The sequence below is a fragment of the Bos taurus genome, chromosome 1 (genome assembly GCF_002263795.3).
Source record: "Bos taurus isolate L1 Dominette 01449 registration number 42190680 breed Hereford chromosome 1, ARS-UCD2.0, whole genome shotgun sequence".
NCBI lineage: Eukaryota > Metazoa > Chordata > Mammalia > Artiodactyla > Bovidae > Bos > Bos taurus.
In genome coordinates, this window is record NC_037328.1 from 134,599,363 (window position 1) to 134,619,011 (window position 19,649).

Consider the following 19,649-nt stretch of genomic DNA (forward strand, 5'->3'; position numbering starts at 1 on the left):
TCTGCATGTTCACCTGCTCTCAAGGCAGTCACAGGGTCACAGACTCAGCAGGGGCAGCCCCAGAGTACCCAAAGACAAGGTCCTGGAGGCCAAAACATTATGTCGCCTGTCTGGCCCAGGCCCAGTCACCATGCCATGCGGTGCAGGATGCCAAGGCAGGCAGCAGTGTGCTTCAATCCGGAAAGGGTCTTGCACCTGGAAAGGCCTTTGGGCTCAGAGACGCTGTTCTGTCACACTTTCAGTAAAGCCTAAAAGGGGTGCATGAGCAGCACACCTAGAGACACCCCCAATGAGTTTGCACGCACAGCCTCTCAGATACTCACGTCCGAGCGTGCACACCAGCGTGTGGCTGGCACACATTTGTGGCCCACATATAGGGCCCTGAGGTAGTTTTGCAAAGTGGTCAGGAGAAAGGCCTGGGGGCCAAGAACGCTGGTCTCTAGCTCTGTGTCCTCTGATCAGTTACCCTACCTCTCGGAGCCTTTTCATGTATCAGAACCATCTGCCTCCACAGCTCACTCTGAGGGCAGGAAGAGGACCTGGCTCCCAGAGCCTGGCCTGAGACATGTCCCTGAATATGGGGATGCTGGTGAGGTGTGGTCATCAGGGACAACAGTGCTGAGTCAGGGCTCTTGAAACCAGAAGGACTGGCTCCCCGTCCATTGGTAGACTGTGGACTGGGAGGCTATTGCTGTTTTTAGGCCAGTCTTCCAACTACAGTGATCCACGGGGGAGCGTCCTTAGCCAGCATCAGGAGACCTGCCACATGTGGCCCATCAGAGGGATGGAGTTTGGGGAAATTCAGCCTACAAGCTCTTTTCTGGAAGACCTAAGTGTTAATAAGTCTGCACAGAGGGAGGCACTGACCCAGGGAGACAATGAGGGGAAGGAGAGCTGGGATAAATATAGAGAAAGAGAAACTGTAAATAGAGCAGTGACGGATGCTAACGGAACGAGAGAGGGCCGGGATACAGGGCTCAGCTGAGGAAGACCACACAGACACAGCCAGCCAGAGACCCACTGACAGATGGACACAAGGACCATTCTCCAGGTTCACGGGCTTGAGTAATCTCCTATGCCCAGACCCCACAGTTGGGGACGGAGAACAAAGGATGGAAACACAGAGTCCCGTCTGCCAGTGACCTTGGCGCCCACTTCATGCTTGGACTCCCCAAAGGCTCTTCTCTCCCGGCAGCTGAGTCCCTGCCAGGCTGCTGGCCATCGGGCCGATGTCATGCCTGGGCAGTGGCAGAGCCTGCAGGGAGGGAGGCATGGGGGCAGTGCAGGTCACCCGCTAACCCAGGCATCAGGAGGAGACAGCGGAACTTCAAAGAGCTCTGTCCCTCCCACAGCCATAGGCAATCTCCCAAGACCTTCACGCGTCAGCCCTGCATTTTCGTGACATAAATGAGACTTCCTGCACATTTCTCCCTGGAAGAGTTGCCTGCCTTCTGAGTCCTGGCCCTGTGAGCCTGCCCTTCGCCCCTGGCTTCACCTGCTCTGTGAAGGAGTGTGGCAGAAATTCTTTCTGTCCTCGTTTTATGCTTGTGGTTAATTCTATCCAAGGGGGATAAATGACAGGCTGTCCATGGACCTAATCATCTGCCGGCCCTCCGCTAATTCACCCCAGAGAGGAGTTGGCTGCCATCCCACCACTAGGGAATGTGGGACAGGAGGAGCCGGGCCATGCCTGGCAGGCAGAGCAAAAGACCCCAGGCTAGAGGGCGCCCGGCAGGATGCAGGCTTCCCTCCCTTTGGTGGGAGGGTGCAGGTCATGTCACACGCTCACGGCCCCATATGCTGAGCCCTTACCTCCTGCAGGGGTGCTGGCTGCAGTGATGGTCACATCTGGTATGACCTCTGTCCTAGGAGCTTGTGCCCATGTGTCCACATGCAAGGTGTTCTTGGGATGGACTGGCTCATCTTAAAATACCTCCTTTGTGGGTTCCCTCTGGTTCCTTCCTATCTCTCAGTGATTTTCTTCATCTCTTTCCTTGATTACTCTTTTCCCACCCGCCCTTAACTGCCGAGGTTCCCCAGGTGCGACTCTGGGCCCTCTTACCTCTCACTCCATCGCCCTGGGGACCCCCTGGACAAGCATTGCAGGCCCTGAGCCAGGCCCAGGGGAGCAGAGGGGACAGAGTGTCCCCTGCCCTCAGGAGCCCAGTCTTCCAGGACAGCAGCAAGAAACAAGTGAAGGTAACATCCAGGAGCCCCGTGCCTGGGGGCTATCAACGTGCCTAGGTATCCCAGTGTTTTTTTCCTTATATGCAAAATGAGAATTTTCTCAGAGGTTTTGGGATGATGGAAAAGTAGAAAGTGCTCAGAGCAGTGCCTGGGAAGATAAGCACTCAGGTAAAGACAAATCTGATAGCCTGAGACACTGATGAGACCCACTTCAGCCTCAGCCCAGACCTTCCCCTGTGGTTGTGGGTGAGCACACCCAGCCCTTCCCCCAAGCATGTCCACGTAGCCATCCAATGGCATTGCAAATCTAGCAGGTCTCAGTTCAGTTCAGTTCAGTCGCTCAGTCATGACCAACTCTTTGCGACCCCATGAATCGCAGCATGCCAGGCCTCCCTGTCCACCACCAACTCCCGGAGTTCACTCAAACTCACGTCCATTGAGTCAGTGATGCCATCCAGCCATCTCATCCTCCGTCGTCCCCTTTTCCTCCTGCCCCCAATCCCTCCCAGCATCAGAGTCTTTTCCAATGAGTCAACTCTTTGCATGAGGTGGCCAAAGTACTGGAATTTCAGCTTCAGCATTATTCCTTCCATCTCAGTGTAACTTACCTCCCACTCCCTACGTGTGTGTTGGTTCACAGCCTCGGGAGTTCCCCAGGTGAAATCTGAAACTGAAATCCTCTTCTCTCCTTGCCCTGAAGAAGAGGAAGGGGACCCTCACTCCAGTTTGGTAGGCAGCAGGTTTCATCAGGAAGGAAACTCACATGAGAGGCTTGTCTTGGTTGAGTATACGAGTAGACTTCCATACCCACCTGCCAGAAACTTAAAACTTTATGTAGAGGCTTAAAGAGGTTCAGTCTAGATGTACTCTGTGACTTTGCTCTCTCAGGGCTGTGTCCTTAATACAGCTCTTGTGCAGGAACAGTGGACAGAATGTACATCCCAAGGACAGGAAGGGGGAAGGAGCCTCTGATTGCTTGGGTCCAGCTTTCAGTAAACTGGCAATGATTATGTCCTCTTGATAACTTACTCCTATGATGCGCTCCATAGTGATGGCACCACTGTTCATTCCTTGGTCCAGTTGCATGAGTGGGACCCTAGGAGCCATTTCCTATCCAAACCAAGCAGTCACAGTGTCCTGGGAACTGTGAGGAATTGGTTCAGATGACATAGGAAAACTCTTGAACTGCAAATAAGTCTCCTCAAAAGATAAACAATGAATTATCACATTATGAACCCATTCCTACATATCATTCCAACTCATAGGTACATATCCAAATAATTGAAACAGGTACTCAAACAAATCTTTGTACACAAGTATTTGTAGCAGTACTAGTCACAAGAGCCAAAATGTAGTAACAACCCAGACGTCCATCAGTGGATGAATGGATAAATGAAATGTGCTATATCCACACAAGGGAACACTATTCAGCCATAAAAGGAAGTACTGATCTATGTGGATGAACTGTGAAATAATAATGCTAAGTTAAAGAAGCCAGACACAGCAAGTAATATACTGTGTGATCCCTCTGATTGTAACTTCAGTTCCAAAATGTGAGGGTTTCCCCGCATGCTTCTGAGCAATTCCCTGACCCCAACTGGGTGTCCTACAATTCCACTCAATTCTGACACTGTCACCTGGAGAGAGCATCAGGTTCCACAGGTTAAGGGCTCAGTGCCACAAGACTGACTCCAGTTCAGGTGTCAGTCCCAAATCCAGGCTATTACCTACGCTTCTGACTGACTGGCTATAAATCAGAGGTTCTCCTGACTCCTTCCTTGGGCTGGATTTATCTGCTCTTAATAGAACGGCTCACAGAACTCAGGAAACCAATTTACCCACTAGATTACCAGTTTATTCCAAATAATACCAAAGGGTGAAAATCAAAAGCCAGAGGAAGAGATACCTAAAGTAAGGTTCTGAACAGAGTTTCTACTCGCTAGAGTTTGGGCCCTGCAAGGTGGCCTGTGGAAGAGTTCTGATCCAGCAGCCTGGAAGCTCTCTGAATCCCTTCCTTTTGGGTTTTTATGGAGGCTACATTATATAGGGGCTTCCCTGGTGACTCAGATGCTAAAGAATCTTCTTGCAAAGCAGGAAACACAGGAGAAGTGGGTTTGAACCCTGGATGGGGAAGATTCCCTGGAGAAAAGAAAGCAACTCACTCCAGTATTCTTCTGTGGAGAATCTCATAGACAGAAGAGCCTGTCTGGCTGGCTATAGTTCATAGGGTCATAAAGGGTTGGACACGACTGAGCAGCTAATACACACACACACACACACACACACAAACACAGGCATGAGTGATGACATTATTGGCCATTGGTGATTGGACTCAACCGATCTTGAGTCCCTTTCCCCTCCCCAGAGCTGGAGGGTTGAGGATGAGACTGAAAGTTCCAAACTTCTAATCATGTGGTTGGTCCCCTGGCAACCTTAGGTGACCAAGGAGCTTTCCAAAAATCACTTCATTGATAAAGAAAAAGACACATTTATCAGTCTCATCACTTAGGAAATTCCAAAAGTTTTAGGAAATCTGTGCCAGGAACAGGGGAATGCTGCTGCCCTGGACTCGGGAGCATCTACCTGGACTGCTGGGGAACCCTGCTCTGGAAGTTCCTGGAGTCAGGAGCAGACAGGATAGGATCTGTGGGGCTGCTTCTCCAGGAGGTGCCTACAGGGGCAGGGACATTTATTAGCAGAGAGGGAGGGGCTCCGACCAAAATTACAGCAGAGGCCCTGCTCCATCACACTGTTCAACCCTGGTCAATAGCTTGACTACACTTGGATAAAAATTCCGTTCTTGAAGGAGTCCAGAAGAGCTCACACTGGGACTTCTATCCAGGGGATGCTAATGGTGATTCAGTCCAGAGCCTTACAGGGTCTAGGGAGAGCAGCCCAGCCACAGCAGGTGAGGTAGTAAAGTGTCACTTGGCTGAATGGATCCCTTGCTTGTAAGTGCCCCCTCCCTCCGACACCAAGCTAGTGTCCTGCAGTGGCCGGGAGCCAGGGCTTAATCAACCGCTGGGAGACTAGACCAGCCACAGAACACCCATTAGCATCTGGGAGACCCACCCCTCCCCTCGAAAAGCCCAGGGCTAGAAGCGCTGGTCTGTCTGTTCATCCTCTCCCCCCACCTCTCTGTCTGCCTGGCTCTCCTGTTTGCTAGCTTCCAGCTGGCGATCGATTCGTTGCTTGTCTCTCCTTTTGTTTTATCATCCCACTTTATCTTCTTTGTGGCATTTTTCCTTTCTTTGAACAGTTTCCGTTGCTCTTCTAATCAGGAGGGGGAAGCGGTGGAAGGAATAAAGGGAAGGGGGGGTCTGTCTGCCTCTCTGTACAGGTCCCTCCAATGGACACCCTGACCCCCAGTCTGGATGTGTTGAGATGGTGATAAGATCCATTTGCATTCTTATATATCCTTTTCCCAAAGCACAGAAGCCCTATTGATTCTCCTTACCATTTCTGCTTCCCATCCTACTCTCTCCATCCCCACACACCAGCTCAGGTTCGTTCAGCTCCCCACTGCATCACTGCAGCGGCCAACAGCCTTCTAACCTTCTCCAGCCTATCCCAGCACAAAGCTGAGCCCTTCACTTTGCTTCAGTGGTTCTCAAAATGTGGGTCCCAGACCACCAGCATCAGCATCCTCTGGGAACTAGATAAAAATGCAAATTCTTAGGACACATCCCAGACCTACTGATTCAGCAATTCCAGTGCAGGGCCCAAAGCTTTGTGTTTTAACAAGCTCTCTAAGTGATTGTGATAACTGCTAAAGCTGAAAACCACTGATCTACTTAAAAGCCCTCATTGACTCCCACCTTCTTCAGCTCCTCCCACCTGCCAGTGGTGCCCTGAGCAGGGCTGATCCAGGCCTCTGTGCCATGGGCTCCTCGTTTCAGAGCACACTGGCCATTTCTTTTTGTGGTGTCTCCTCCAGCCCTGACTAGCCTTGTCCCTCCTGCCCTTAGCTGTCAGCCCGTTGCCCTCACTCTCTCTAGACTAGGAACTCTTGGAGGGCACGGCCATGTCTTGGTTTGTGTGAACCCCAATACCATGGACATATGTGGCACCTGATTCAAAGCCATGACTTAAGTACTGTCCCCTGGGTCATCACAAGATCCCTAGACACGTGCTGGCACAGATTCATGGTTATTTCATTATACTATTGAGCTTACTATTAATACAGAGGGGTTGGTGGGCCCCTGGAGGATGCACAGCAAGCCCCTGCAGCTCTCTCAGACTGTGCTCTTGAAACACATTTTCTGGAAGTACCTAGAGTGTGTGGGAAGAACAAGGGAGTTGGGGTCTGATGAGCTATGCTGGTACTCTGGCTCTGCCATTTTTCAGCCCTATGACCTCAGAAAAGCTCCAAGACTCATTTTTCTCATTTGTGAAATGGAATTGTTGTATTAAGGTTAGATAAGTTTTGTCCTAATTTGAGTGCCCCTGAGAGCAGGGCCTGAGACAAAGCTTTGGATGCAGGGATTTATTACAGAAGGGATCCCAGAGATCTCCCCAGGAGGGGAGATTTGGGAAGGGCAAGTCAGAAAAGAGGAAACACTAACGTAATTATTACCAAAGGTGGTGGGAGGGTCCATCCTGCTTAAATTTCTGAGAAGCACACAGAAAGTGCCCTCAGAACTGCCCACCCAAAAGACAGGGTCATTTATCACATTGCCCACATCCCATTGGCTCAGAACTGCCAAGGCCCTCCCTCTTACAGACTGTTGCTGAGATTCTCTAGTCTGCAGGTATGTGGGTTCTGAACCTTCAGGGAAAGCCAGAGGCAGAGAGGCACAGAGGTGGAAGGTGCACTTGGGGTGGTACTGGTTTGTGACCTGCTGCTGAAACTAGAGGTGGGCTAAGGGGATGCACAAGGGCCCCTGAGAGCACTCGCTCCCGTCTGTGAACACACCTACCCATCTGCCAAGAATGCATCTGCACTCAACATGCCAGCAAATTTGGAAAACTCAGCAGCGGCCACAGGACTGGAAAAGGTCAATTTTCATTCCAATCCTAAAGAAAGGCAATGCCAAAGAATGTTCAAACTACCACACAATTGCACTCATCTCACACGCTAGCAAGCAAAGCTCAAAATTCTCCAAGCCAGGCTTCAACAGTACATGAACCGTGAACTTCCAGATGTTCAAGTTGGATTTAGAAAAGGCAGAGGAACCGGAGATCAAATTGCCAACATCTGCTGGATTATCAAAAAAGCAAGAGAGTTCCAGAAAAACATCTATTTCTGTTTTATTGACTATGCCAAAGCCTTTGACTGTGTGGATCACAACAAACTGTGGAAAATTCTGAAAGAGATGGGAATACCAAACCACCTTACCAGCCTCCTGAGAAATATGTATGCAGGTCAAGAAGCAACAGTCAGAACTGGACATGGAACAACAGACTGGTTCCAATTCGGGAAAGAGGTACATCAAGGCTGTATATTGTCACCCTGCTTGTTTAACTTATATGCAGAGTACATTATGTGAGATGCTGGGCTGAAGAAAGCACAAGCTGGAATAAAGATTGTCAGGAGAAGTATCAATAACCTCAGATATGCAGATGACACCACCCTTATGGCAGAATGTGAAGAAGAACTAAAGAGCCTCTTGATGAAAGTGAAAGAGGAGAGTGAAAAAGCTGGCTTAAAACTCAACATTCAGAAAACTAAGATCATGGCATCCAGTCCCATCACTTCATGCCACATTGATGGGGAAACAGTGGAAATAGTGACAGACTCTATTTTGAGGAGCTCCAAAATCACTGCAGATGGTGACTGCAGCCATGAAATTAAAAGAGGCTTGCTCCTTGGAAGAAAAGCTATGACTAACCTAGACAGCATAGTAAAAAGCAGAGACATCACTTTGCTGATGAATGTCTGTATAGTCAAATCTATGATTTTTCCACTAGTCATGTATGGATGTGAGTTGGACTATAAAGAAAGCTGAATACCAAAGAATTGAGGCTTTTGAGCTGTAGTGTTGGAGAAGACTCTTGAGAGTCCCTTGGACTGCAAAGAGATCCAACCAGTCTATCCTAAAGCAAAGCAGTCCTGAATAGTCATTGGAAAGACTGATGCTGAAGCTGAAACTCCAATACTTTGACCATCTAATGTGAAGAACTGACTTATTTGAAAAGACCCTGATGCTGGGAAAGATTGAAGGCAGGATGAAAAGGGGATGACAGAGGATGAGATGGTTGGATGGCATCATCGACTCAATGGACATGAGTTTGAGTAAACTCCGGTAGTTGGTGATGGACAGGGAAGCCTGGCATGCTGCAGTCCATGGGATTGCAAAGAGTCAGACACAACTGAATGACTGAACTAAACTGATTTGCCAAGACTGCCTCTCACACGGCTCTGTGCTCTGATCTGAGGTGGCCTGTTTAGCTGTCTGTATCCCCCACTTGACATGAGTTTTCTAGATGCCCATTACTATATCCTCAATGCCAAAGCAAGAGCAGTGTACAAACCACATCCTCGGAAATATCTTTTGAGTGACTGAATGAGCAAAAGCACTCTTCATGTAATAGAGACTCAGGACCATCCACTGTGGCACTAATCAGACTTCTGAACTGAGGGAGAGAATGTACTGCTTTATCAAGTTGCAAAGAATCATCCCAGGTGGCACAGTGGTAAAGAAGCCACCTGCCAATGCAAGAGATGCAAGAGATGCAGGTTCAATTCCTGGGTCAGGAAGATCCTCTGCAGTAGTAAATGGCAACCACTCCAGTATTCTTGCCTGGGAAATCCCATGGACAGAGGAGCCTGGCAGGCTACAGTCCATGGGGTTGCAAAGAGTCAGACATGACGGAGCACACACAGAAAGAAAAGAAATCCAGCATGAGTGGGTTGCAATTCCTTTCTATTCAAGATGGAATAACAGAGAACAGGTTTACCTCCGCCCTGACAAGCCCAGACAAAACATAGAAACAATGATGCTCGAGAGGTTGGACTCAGAGCAAAAAAGAAAGCTCATCTTTGAGAGGAAATGAATGAGGTGAGCCTTGTGACTGCCCCAGCTTAATGGCTGGAGAAAGTTTCGGGCAGCTGTGGGAAGCAGGGGTGGGAGTAAAGAATGGAGGGACATACTGCAAAGGGGCGTGAGGAAACGTGTCTGGGTGATGATCAGTTCGCTGTCTTTATTGTAGAGATTGTTTCACAGGTATATACAGAACATGTCAAAACCTATCAAATTGTACACTTTATGCCATTTAATTGTATATAATCATACTTGGATGAAGTTGTTTTTAAAAATAATAAATTAGAGAACTGGTATTTCTGCTAGGTAATGAAGAATACTCTACATTAGTAAAAATACATGTAGAAACTCATTAAAGAGTATGTAACTGATCAACATCTTTCCGGTAAGATCCTTAGCTCTCTGGCTTTTGACAAATAATCTCTGTCTAAAATTTGGATCCAGTTTTCAAAGGGGGGTTCAGAATTTTGTCCAGCAGGCAGGCAGATTGAAAACCTTTGTAAATTTCACCTGAGTTACTCTCTCCTCCATATCAGAACCTGTTGCCTTGGGAGCGGCACACCTACTTCACTAGGCCACAGGCCAGGTTATCTCCTCCGGGGGATTCAGTGTCTTCCACATCCACTGCTCCCTCCAGCGATGCCCCAGGGAAGCTTCTCACAGCTTCCCTGCCACACCTGGATCACTGTCAACCATCTTTGAGATCTCTGTCCTTAGATGCCCTCTACATGTGCCCACTGCCTAGAGGTTCAGGGACCTCTCAGGCTCCCACCTGGAGACTGGAGGTGCTGGCTCCTCCACCGACCACTCCCCTAGTGGTTTCTTGGGCCCCTAGTGGAATAATTCTCTCATTGCACCACCCATTTCCCCAGCAGAATAGCTTCAATTCTTAAAGCCACAATGCTTTCAGTCTCATAAGCACCTCCTCCCAAGAAGCAAAGGACATCTCCAGAGGACTATGCTGGAGTGTGTTCAAAGGATGCTCTTTTCTCTTCAGGACCTTAGGCTAAGTTTGGCCACTGCACCAAACCCTGGAAGTACTAATATGAGCATTTTTTTCCTCAGAGCTCTGTGGTCCTTCTTGACAACCTGACATCATTCTGGCAATACACTCCTCCCCCACACATCTAATCTTCCATCAAACTCTGTGCAACTGAATCTTCAGTGTGGACAGGGCTCTGGTTATTTTCTGTTGGGATGTTGAGCCCAGAGAAAGTCAGCCTAGCTGGGTGGGGTGACCATTACACTTCCCAAGGACCCCCAGGAAGCCCTGCAAAAGGACCCTGCCTTCTAGGTTCTGCCTCCTGTACATAAAGCTCTTATAAATAGTTAGATGTAGGGTTTTTTTTGTGAATGCAAGTTTTCATTTATCTGGGATACATGTCCAGGAGTGTGATTTCTGAGTCTTGTGGTACAATGCATGCATGCATGCTAAGTTGATTCAGTCATGTCAACTCGTTGAAACCCTATGGGTTGTAGCCCGCCAGGCTTCTCTGTCTGTGGGATTCTCCAGGCAAGAATACTGAGCAGGTTGCCTTGCCCTCCTCCAGAGGATCTTCCTGACCCAGGGATCAAACCCACGTCTCTCACATCTCCTGCATTGGCAGGGGAGTTCTTTACCACTAGCACCACCTGGAAAATCCAAGTGTATAGTAGAAATAGTTTTAATCTCTTTTTCAATTCGTACACCTTTATACATATGTTCTTATCCAATTGCATTGGCTAATACCTCCAAGGCAATGTTAAAGCATGCGAAAGGTAACGAACAACTTTGCCTTAGTCAGAGTGGCTCTAGTGTTTCCCCATAGAGTAGGATTCTGGCTTTAGGATCTGTGGCTTATATATTTCGACATGTTAAGGAAGTATCCATCTGTATTAGTTTCCCAGAGCTGCTTTGACAAATGCCACAGGCTGGCTCGCTTCAAGCAACAAAATTCATTTTGGGGCTTAGAAGCCTGAAATCAAACTGTCGGCAGGGCCACAGTCCCTCTGTAACTTGCAAGGGAGAACCTGTCCTTTCCTCCCAGTAGCTTCTGGTGCTTTGCCCACAGTCTTTGCCATTCCTTGGCTGGCAACTCTAGCACTTCAACTGTGCCTCTGTTGTCACATGGTGACCCCTTCTGTGTCTCTTCTGTTCTTATAGGGACACTGGTCATAGTACTCCAGGATGGCCTCCTCTTAACATTGTTAACTGTATCTGCAGTGACTCTTTTTCAAGCCACCCACACACAACAAAACATTCAATTCCTGCCTTCCTTTTCATGTTGTTCTTGACAAGACTGCTGGAAGCTGAATTTTATTATGCATCCAATTAATTTTATAGTTGGGCTTGGAATCCCTGAGGATTTTTTTTTTTTTTTTTTTTGGTCTTTAAAGTCTAGTAGTTTATGTCTCAAATTTGAGATTTGAACATTCTGGGACAGTTTTCAAAGTATATGTGCTGGGAGACAATTCTCTGAGTTGTATATATTGCAAATATATTGTATAGCAAATACATTGTATAGCAAACAGCCTCAGAAGATAGAGATAGTTTTGTCCTCCAGGACAAAAAGAAGACATGTTTGGTGTTCAGCACAGTGAAGCAAAAGGAAGGGATGATATCTACTCTTTATGAAAGACTCAGGTTCCTGAGCTAAGAGTTCCTCTCCTGTTACATTGTATGTGCAAATATTCTCTAGCCCTCTGTACATCACCCTTGAATATTAAGGCTGAGAGGATCAATGTTAAAAGGACAGTATATTGGGTACTAATATTTCTGTGAGTAATAAGCGATCTTTACTCTCTGACCCAGGAATCTCATGTTTTCTATTGGCAACCATAAAACTGTGGCAAGTTAACTTATTAGCTTATAAGTAGAATAAAATATAAGACTTCATAGTTCTTGACAACATGCTGGGGCATTTTAATATGGTTATTTACCTTTTCTGGAAAGTCTTCTTGAATACAGTTCTAAATATTTGTTGTTCCTGTGTTTGGGCATTTCAACCTGGGACTCCTCTTATATGTAGGCTGAATCTTCTTTGCCCATCTTCCTTTTCAATCATTTTCAGAACCATTTTACTCCTTTTGTTTTTATTATTTTTGTTGTTTTCTTTGTTTTCTGCCTTTCTTCAGTGTTCCTTTTCGAATTTTCACTTCGATATATTCCTCCTTGCACAGCTTGTAATTTATTTTTTATTTCTGAAATTGTGTTGCCTTTTTCTTCTGTTTCTTTCCTGAGTTCAGTCAACTCATTGCATTTCTTTTGCTTTGTTCATCTTTGTTTTTAGATTTTTAATTTATGATTCTAATGTTTTAATTTACAAATGATTTTTAACATATGTTCAATTCATAATGCAACATGTATTATCAGTTTCTTCCATTTTGGAGAAAGGGAGACTTTTGATCAGCTACCAGTCTTATATGGACTTGGTTTGATTTATTTTCTATTTTTCCTATTTCTGAGCACTGTGTGGACAGAGTTCATAGTTTAAGAGTACCCTCTTCTCAGCTTTTTTTTTTTTTAATGGATAATAATGAGGGGAATGAAAAGGATTGGGATATCTTATTCCTTTTTTAATTTCTGCAGAATCAATATTTTTCCTCTCTTATTTAAACTTTTCCTTCACAGTCAATTCATAAAGGACATAACTCATCTCTTTTTTTTATTATTATAATGGATATTTTATTTTATTTTTAAACTTTACATAATTGTATTTGTTTTGCCAAATATCAAAATGAATCCATCACAGGTATACATGTGCTCCCCATCCTGAACCCTCCTCCCTCCTCCCTCCCCATACCATCCCTCTGGGTCGTCCCAGTGCACTAGCCCCAAGCATCCAGTATCGTGCATTGAACCTGGACTGGCATCTCGTTTCATACATGATATTTTACATGTTTCAATGCCATTCTCCCAAATCTTCCCACCCTCTCCCTCTCCCACAGAGTCCATAAGACTGTTCCACACATCAGTGTCTCTTTTGCTGTCTCGTACACAGGGTTATTGTTATCATCTTTTTAAATTCCATATATATGCGTTAGTATACTGTATTGGTGTTTTTCCTTCTGGCTTACTTCACTCTGTATAACAGGCTCCAGTTTCATCCACCTCATTAGAACTGATTCAAATGTATTCTTTTTAATGGCTGAGTAATACTCCATTGTGTATATGTACCACAGCTTTCTTATCCATTCATCTGCTGATGGACATCTAGGTTGCTTCCATGTCCTAGCTATTATAAACAGTGCTGCAATGAACATTGAAGTACACGTGTCTCTTTCCCTTCTGGTTTCCTCAGTGTGTATGCCCAGCAGTGGGATTGCTGGATCATAAGGCAGTTCTTTATTTTATTATCTCCTAGAAGCTCTGCATCTCTGAGGCACCAGTTTCAGTCCTGTTCACTTTCAAGCCATTTTCTCTTTGGCTGTTGCTGTGAACTACTATGTCCTAGAGCTATGTTCAACTTTTTGACATTTACTATTGCACTTTCTTTTTCTGGGAGTAATTCTGTGTGTGTGTTATCTATGTCCTCTTCCTCTAATTCCCCTTTTTGCAGATGCTCATAAGCCTCTCCTCCTCTACTCACCTACCTCCAGCAGCACAGACGTTCTATTGAAACACAGTGCTCCCTTCTCAAGTTGTAGGTAGTTCAAAGTTTGTGGTGGTCTCTATCTCCTAGAGATGTAAAGGTGTGGACCAGGGGTGAACTTATTGTTTTTTCTCTTAACTTAATTGATTTTTGGATATGAGGTATAAAAATTAAATGGATGCAGAAAGCTGCCATTATTTTTCAGACCATTCCAAATATTTTAAATGCTTGTTTTTATTTTTCATTTGATCTGTAGTTACTTAAAATTTGTTTTTAAATTTCATAATTTGTAGGTTCCTAAAATTATTTATCTATTTATTTTCACCTTAATTGCATTGGAATAAGATATGTGGTCTCTATGTTATTATTGATTCTTTAAAATGTACAGAAACCCAATTAACAGCCTACTTTGGGGTTAGTTTTATACATGATCCTTATGTGTCTGAGAAGGTTTGTACATGCTCTAATTTCTTACTACAGGGTTCTTCCCCCCGCTCTCTCTCTGTATATATACATACATATATAGGATCAAGTTTGTTAATTATATTGTTCAAATACCATGAATGATTTGCTGTCTGTTTGATCTAATTACTGAGAAAGGCGTATCAAAAATTTCCTACTGTGATGTGTGTTTATCAATTTATCCTCGTTGGTCTGTCAAGTTTTGCTTTATATGGTTTGAGACTATATATACTTAATTGAAGATTTTATCATTATATCTTGATTGATATTCATCTCTGTTTTTAATTTTATTTTATTTTTAAACTCTTTCAAAGATATGATATAGCTACACAAGCTTTGTTTTGGCAAATATATAATTTCCATCCTTTTATTTTCAGCCCTTTCACGTCCCTTTGCTTTAGTGTGGCTCTTGCAAGCAAGATGTTTGGATTTTTCAACTTAATCTGATAATTCTATATGTTAAGTAGAGAGTCTGGTACACTTGCATCATGCTATAGACATACAAAATAATGTATGTCAAAGTTATTTTTTACATTTACTCTGCTTTTATTATTTTTTTAAATTTAGATTTCTTTTAAGGAACTGATTTATCTTTCTGTAAAATCATATTTATCTGGAGTTTAGTAATTCTTTCGTTTACAATTTTTATGTTCTTCTGTCAAATTCAAGTAAAATTAAATATATTGTTACATACTCATGTATATGTGTACATACATGTATATCTATTTATATCTGTTTTTCCTACAATGTATATATATATATTGCTTTTATAATCCAAAAGTTATTTAGAGATAGTTTAATACGTAAATGAATAGATAAATGAAATCATATCTTTCTTTCTTTATTTTTAACATGGAAATGATGTTGTTATAACCAGGTAGATTTATCAACAGCCATAAAATGGAAGTCATCTGAAGGCAGAATCTCCTCAACCTCTCCTACCCTGAATATTCTCTGCTGAGATTAGTAAATACCTGCAGAAAAATAAAGGATGCTGTCAGGAGGTCGTGAACTGAGTTGCTATAGTGGGGTTACCAGATTTAGCAAATAAAAACCTTATGCAGGATATACTTTTACTAACATTTTACACGCTGTTTATCTGATATTCAGATATAACTAGATGTCCTATATTTTATCTGGCAACCCTAGCCTATGGATCGCCCTTGCCCATGCATTTCACTGGAGAGTGGAGCAAAGCAGATGTCTCTTCCTTGTAAGCCCATGACCTGTCTCTGCTGAATGGATCTGGGAAGAGGTAAAAATGTCTGCTCTCTATTTGGACACCCAAACTCATTGTCTCTTATTTGCTAGCAATCTCTCAGAGACCCCTTAGCACTTAGTCTAGGGAATGAGGACACTATGCCTTTGGTTTTCAGCCTGCTAGAATTTCCATCTGACCCCTTGCCAACAACCCCAACACTGGCCCACCACACACAAACACACATCCAGACTTTCTGCCAATGTCAGACCTCAGGAGCTAGAACCAATCAGGGAAACCCCACACCAAGGATTATGGCCAGGTTCTGCTTCCTCCCTGAGCTCAGGAAAAGACTGCTGACCAGTTGCCCACTCAGAACTTCCTTATTGAAAAACAACAAATTTATTGATCCCAACAGGTACGGGTTCCTCAAAATCACTCCAATGTCCTCCTGGATCTTCTGAGCACCCCCTTTCCAATCCTTATCCAGGAGTTTTCCTGCTCACAATTATTCAGAAGTTTCTGTTGTTCCTTCTGTTATGCCTACATAATTATAATAAGCTAATAATTAACTTTTGTACAAAACTCTAAGTTACATGTATTCTTTTATTTGTTATAATTAGTTCTCAGTCCAGCTCTGACTGAAAAAGCATGGGCTCTGACCCTGACAGGCTTGAGCCTGAGGCCAAGATTACTCACTGACTAGCTTGTGGCTTTGGCCAATTCACTGAGCCTCTGTGAGGCCTCTATTCCTCATCTATAAAATGGGACTCGGACAAGTGATTTTGAACCAATCTTTATTTTATTAGACACCATTCAGACTCACAAGGGAAAAAAATTTGCAAACTCCATGTTTGAACTAGGTTGTACTCTTTTAGAAGCATGCAGGAAAAAATGCAAACTTCATTGGCAGCAGAACTAATTAGACAGATTTCAATATATCTTTCGCAGCAGTCAGAATGCTGATTGGAAAGGAATTTCAAGACACAGAGTATTGCAGAAAGGAGTGAGTTTATTAAGAACAAAGAGCAGAGATAATGTGGAGTACAGTGGTCCAGACTCCTGATAGACCAAGAAAAGTCAACAGGACACTGTTAGAAAAGCGGGCCAGCTCAAGGGAGCGCCGACTGAAGGGAGAATAGATAGTGAGGGGCACTAAAAATACAGTGGCTGACTTCCTGAAACACCAGGGAGTTAGCAGCCAATTTTTATAGCCCAAGATAAAGAAAATTCCTGCTAGAAGGGTGGCATTAGGTAATTGGTTAGGGAACTATAGAATGAGTACCAAGGGGGGCATTTTTGCCTAACTTGGCATCAGGAAGCTGGCTGGTAAGGATCAGGGGTCTTTTGGCAGCAGTTACAATGGGGCTCAGTCAGTTCCGGAGATGGCCTCGGTTCTGGGCTCTACTTCCATGGCCCCGGTTCAAGACCACACACCTGTGGCCTTGGGATAGGACTCCACAATGTCCACAGTAGATTAAAAATGAGGAATTTCTTTAATCCTCACAACAATAAGAAGTAGACTTCTTTTAGTGAGAAAAGCAAGATGGGGAATAATATATATAATATGTAACATTTTGTATAAGGAAGAAGGAATATAAAAACATGTTTATTGTATTTGCTTATTTTACATAAATAATACACAGAACTTAATGAAAATAGTTAAATCCAGTGTGAAGATTGGGGATGGTGATGCAAAGCACAGTGGTTTAGGGCAGGGATATTCTTTCACTACATATCATTTTATATTTTTTGGATTTTGGAACCATATGATTTGTATTTTGGAATCCATTCAAAAATAAAGATAGGAAGTTGAACACTTTTAAAAATTAAAAGTAAAGTCTACCTCTAAAAGTTGTCAGTTAAATGAAACTATATATGTAGCATGTGTGTGTATGTGTAGTCTTATAGAACTATGTATTTTGATAGAGAAAATTTTGTAAGTTAACTTCTAAGGAAAAAATAATCATGCATTATCCCAATGCTCAGAGGCAAATTTGTTAATATTTTTCATATTGTTTATCAATATTTATATTGTTATTTGAATATTTTTACATAAGGAGTATGTACAGTTTTTTATCCTGCATTTACCCTAAAACAAAGCCATCCTTTGTAACTTCTGTTTTTGATATCTGTAGTATACTTAATTATGTAAATGACCTTTGTCAACCTGTTTATTTGTCTGTGTTCCCATGGCCCTATCAACTCCCCAAGGACAGGGGCTGTGCCTTATTCATCTTTGTGTTCCCTGGGTGTGATTTGTGGAGAGATCTTGATAAGTATCTATTGAATAAATGCGCGCATTATTTGACCAAAATTATCTAAGGAGTCACTTACTGTTGGCCATTTGGGTCATTTCCAGTTGTTTTCACTCCTCTAAATAATGCTAGCACAGTCATCTGTATATATGAATCACAAATCACTATGCACATCTTGTTTTCTTAGGCAAAATTCCTAGAAGTGGAATTACTGGCTCAATGGATAGGAAAAATTTAAGGTTGTTGAAATCACACTGCTAATTTGCCTTCCAAAATGTTGTCCCAATATGCACTCTCAGCAGCTGCCACAGGAGGCCTGGTCCTGACATTCACTGAAATTAGGAGCTCCTGTTCCTAAAATCTTTGCTTATTGCAGGGGAAGAGAATGGCATCCCATATGCAATCCTATTGCGCTGAAGTTTCTTTAACTTTTTTAGTGAGTTTGAACAGGTTTTCAAATTTTCTCAGACATAAATTTTTTTTTAATTTTGTTTGCTCATGCACTTCATACATCTATCTACTCGGGCTTTCATATTTTTCATCTGTATCTTCTCATTTTAAATTGTGAATCTCTCTGCTTGTCTCTTTCCTCATAGGTTACCTAATCATCTCCAGGGAATTTTTTAGAGGTTTAGGGGAGATGCATATTATGGAAAATTTCCAATAAACAAAACAGTAGAGAGAAAAGTACAACAAAGTCCCAAGTTCCTGTCACCCAACTTCAACAACTTTAAGCACTTTGACAATTTTATCTGTTTATTATGTTTCTTCCCCAACATACACAGTCATTTGAAAAACATTTTTTTCCTAGAGTATTTTAGGCAAATCCTAGACATCACAGCATTTCCCCCATAAATAGCCAAAGAATTTTTAAGCTGCCATATGAGTATTTCTATTTAAGAAGTGCATGGATTGACTCCACAATAAGGAATTTATTTATAACAGATTGGAATCCTGCCCTCTATCATTTCTCCACATTCATGACTCTTTCTTTATGTAAAGCGTGGCCTTTGTCTTCCTTCAGCCTACCTGCGTGTACTCCATGGGAGACTGCTGAAATATTGCAGCCACGCATTTAGGCCAAATGAATGGCCAAGGCCTTGTCAGAGTCACCCAGGTCTGCAGGAGAGGAGAACCATCAATTTGCATTTGCTGAGCATATAAACAACTCATCTCCAATGTTTGCTAACAGATTGCCCACCTTCATCAAACTCATAATTCAACAGTGTTAACACTGTTAAGTCTTAATTCATCTTCATTAAATAGCAGCTTGCAATGAGAAGGGAAATGGGTTGATTTCCGTCCCCTCCCCATGAAATAGCAGCTTCTTTGTCAGTCTGGAAACAACGAATCCCTCTGCAGACTGGGCTTCATGTTTCAAGCAGAACTCAAGACGGTGGCAGTATTTTTATTTCCTCTCTTGGGACCATTTTACCCAATTTCAAATATCTACAGAAATCAGAGTCCAAAGAAACTTTCTCAAATGGGAGGACTCTAGGTGTGCAGGGTAGAAGGAGAGGGAGAGAGAGTGTGAGAGTGCGTCTGCAAGACAGCAAAAGTCGTTTTTAAAAAATAAGTGCTTGCAAAGACAGAACTGCAGCCAGGCTGGAAGAAGAGAAGGCCACGCACCCCCCGTGCTCCAGCCTGCCGTTCCCTGTGCTAATCCCGGTGACAGCAACAGAAGCTACTGGAATCTGAGCCGCCGGCCTGACTTCAGCACCTGGCGCTGGAGGCCGGGGCTAGGGATCTGGGGAAGTTATGCTGTGGGAGCGAAGAAAGCCCAGCTTGTTGAGGCCCAGACCCACTGTGCCGGGGATCCTGAGGCCACTCCAGAGATGTCGACATGCCTTTCACGAACCAGTGAAAGCCCCTTTGCCTCTCCTGGCCTGGTGTGCTGCAACGAGAGGAGCCCGTCCCTAAGATAAGGGAACATTCTTGCTGTGAGTGTGCATGCTGTGTGTGCATGCGTGCATATGTATAGTGTGTGTGT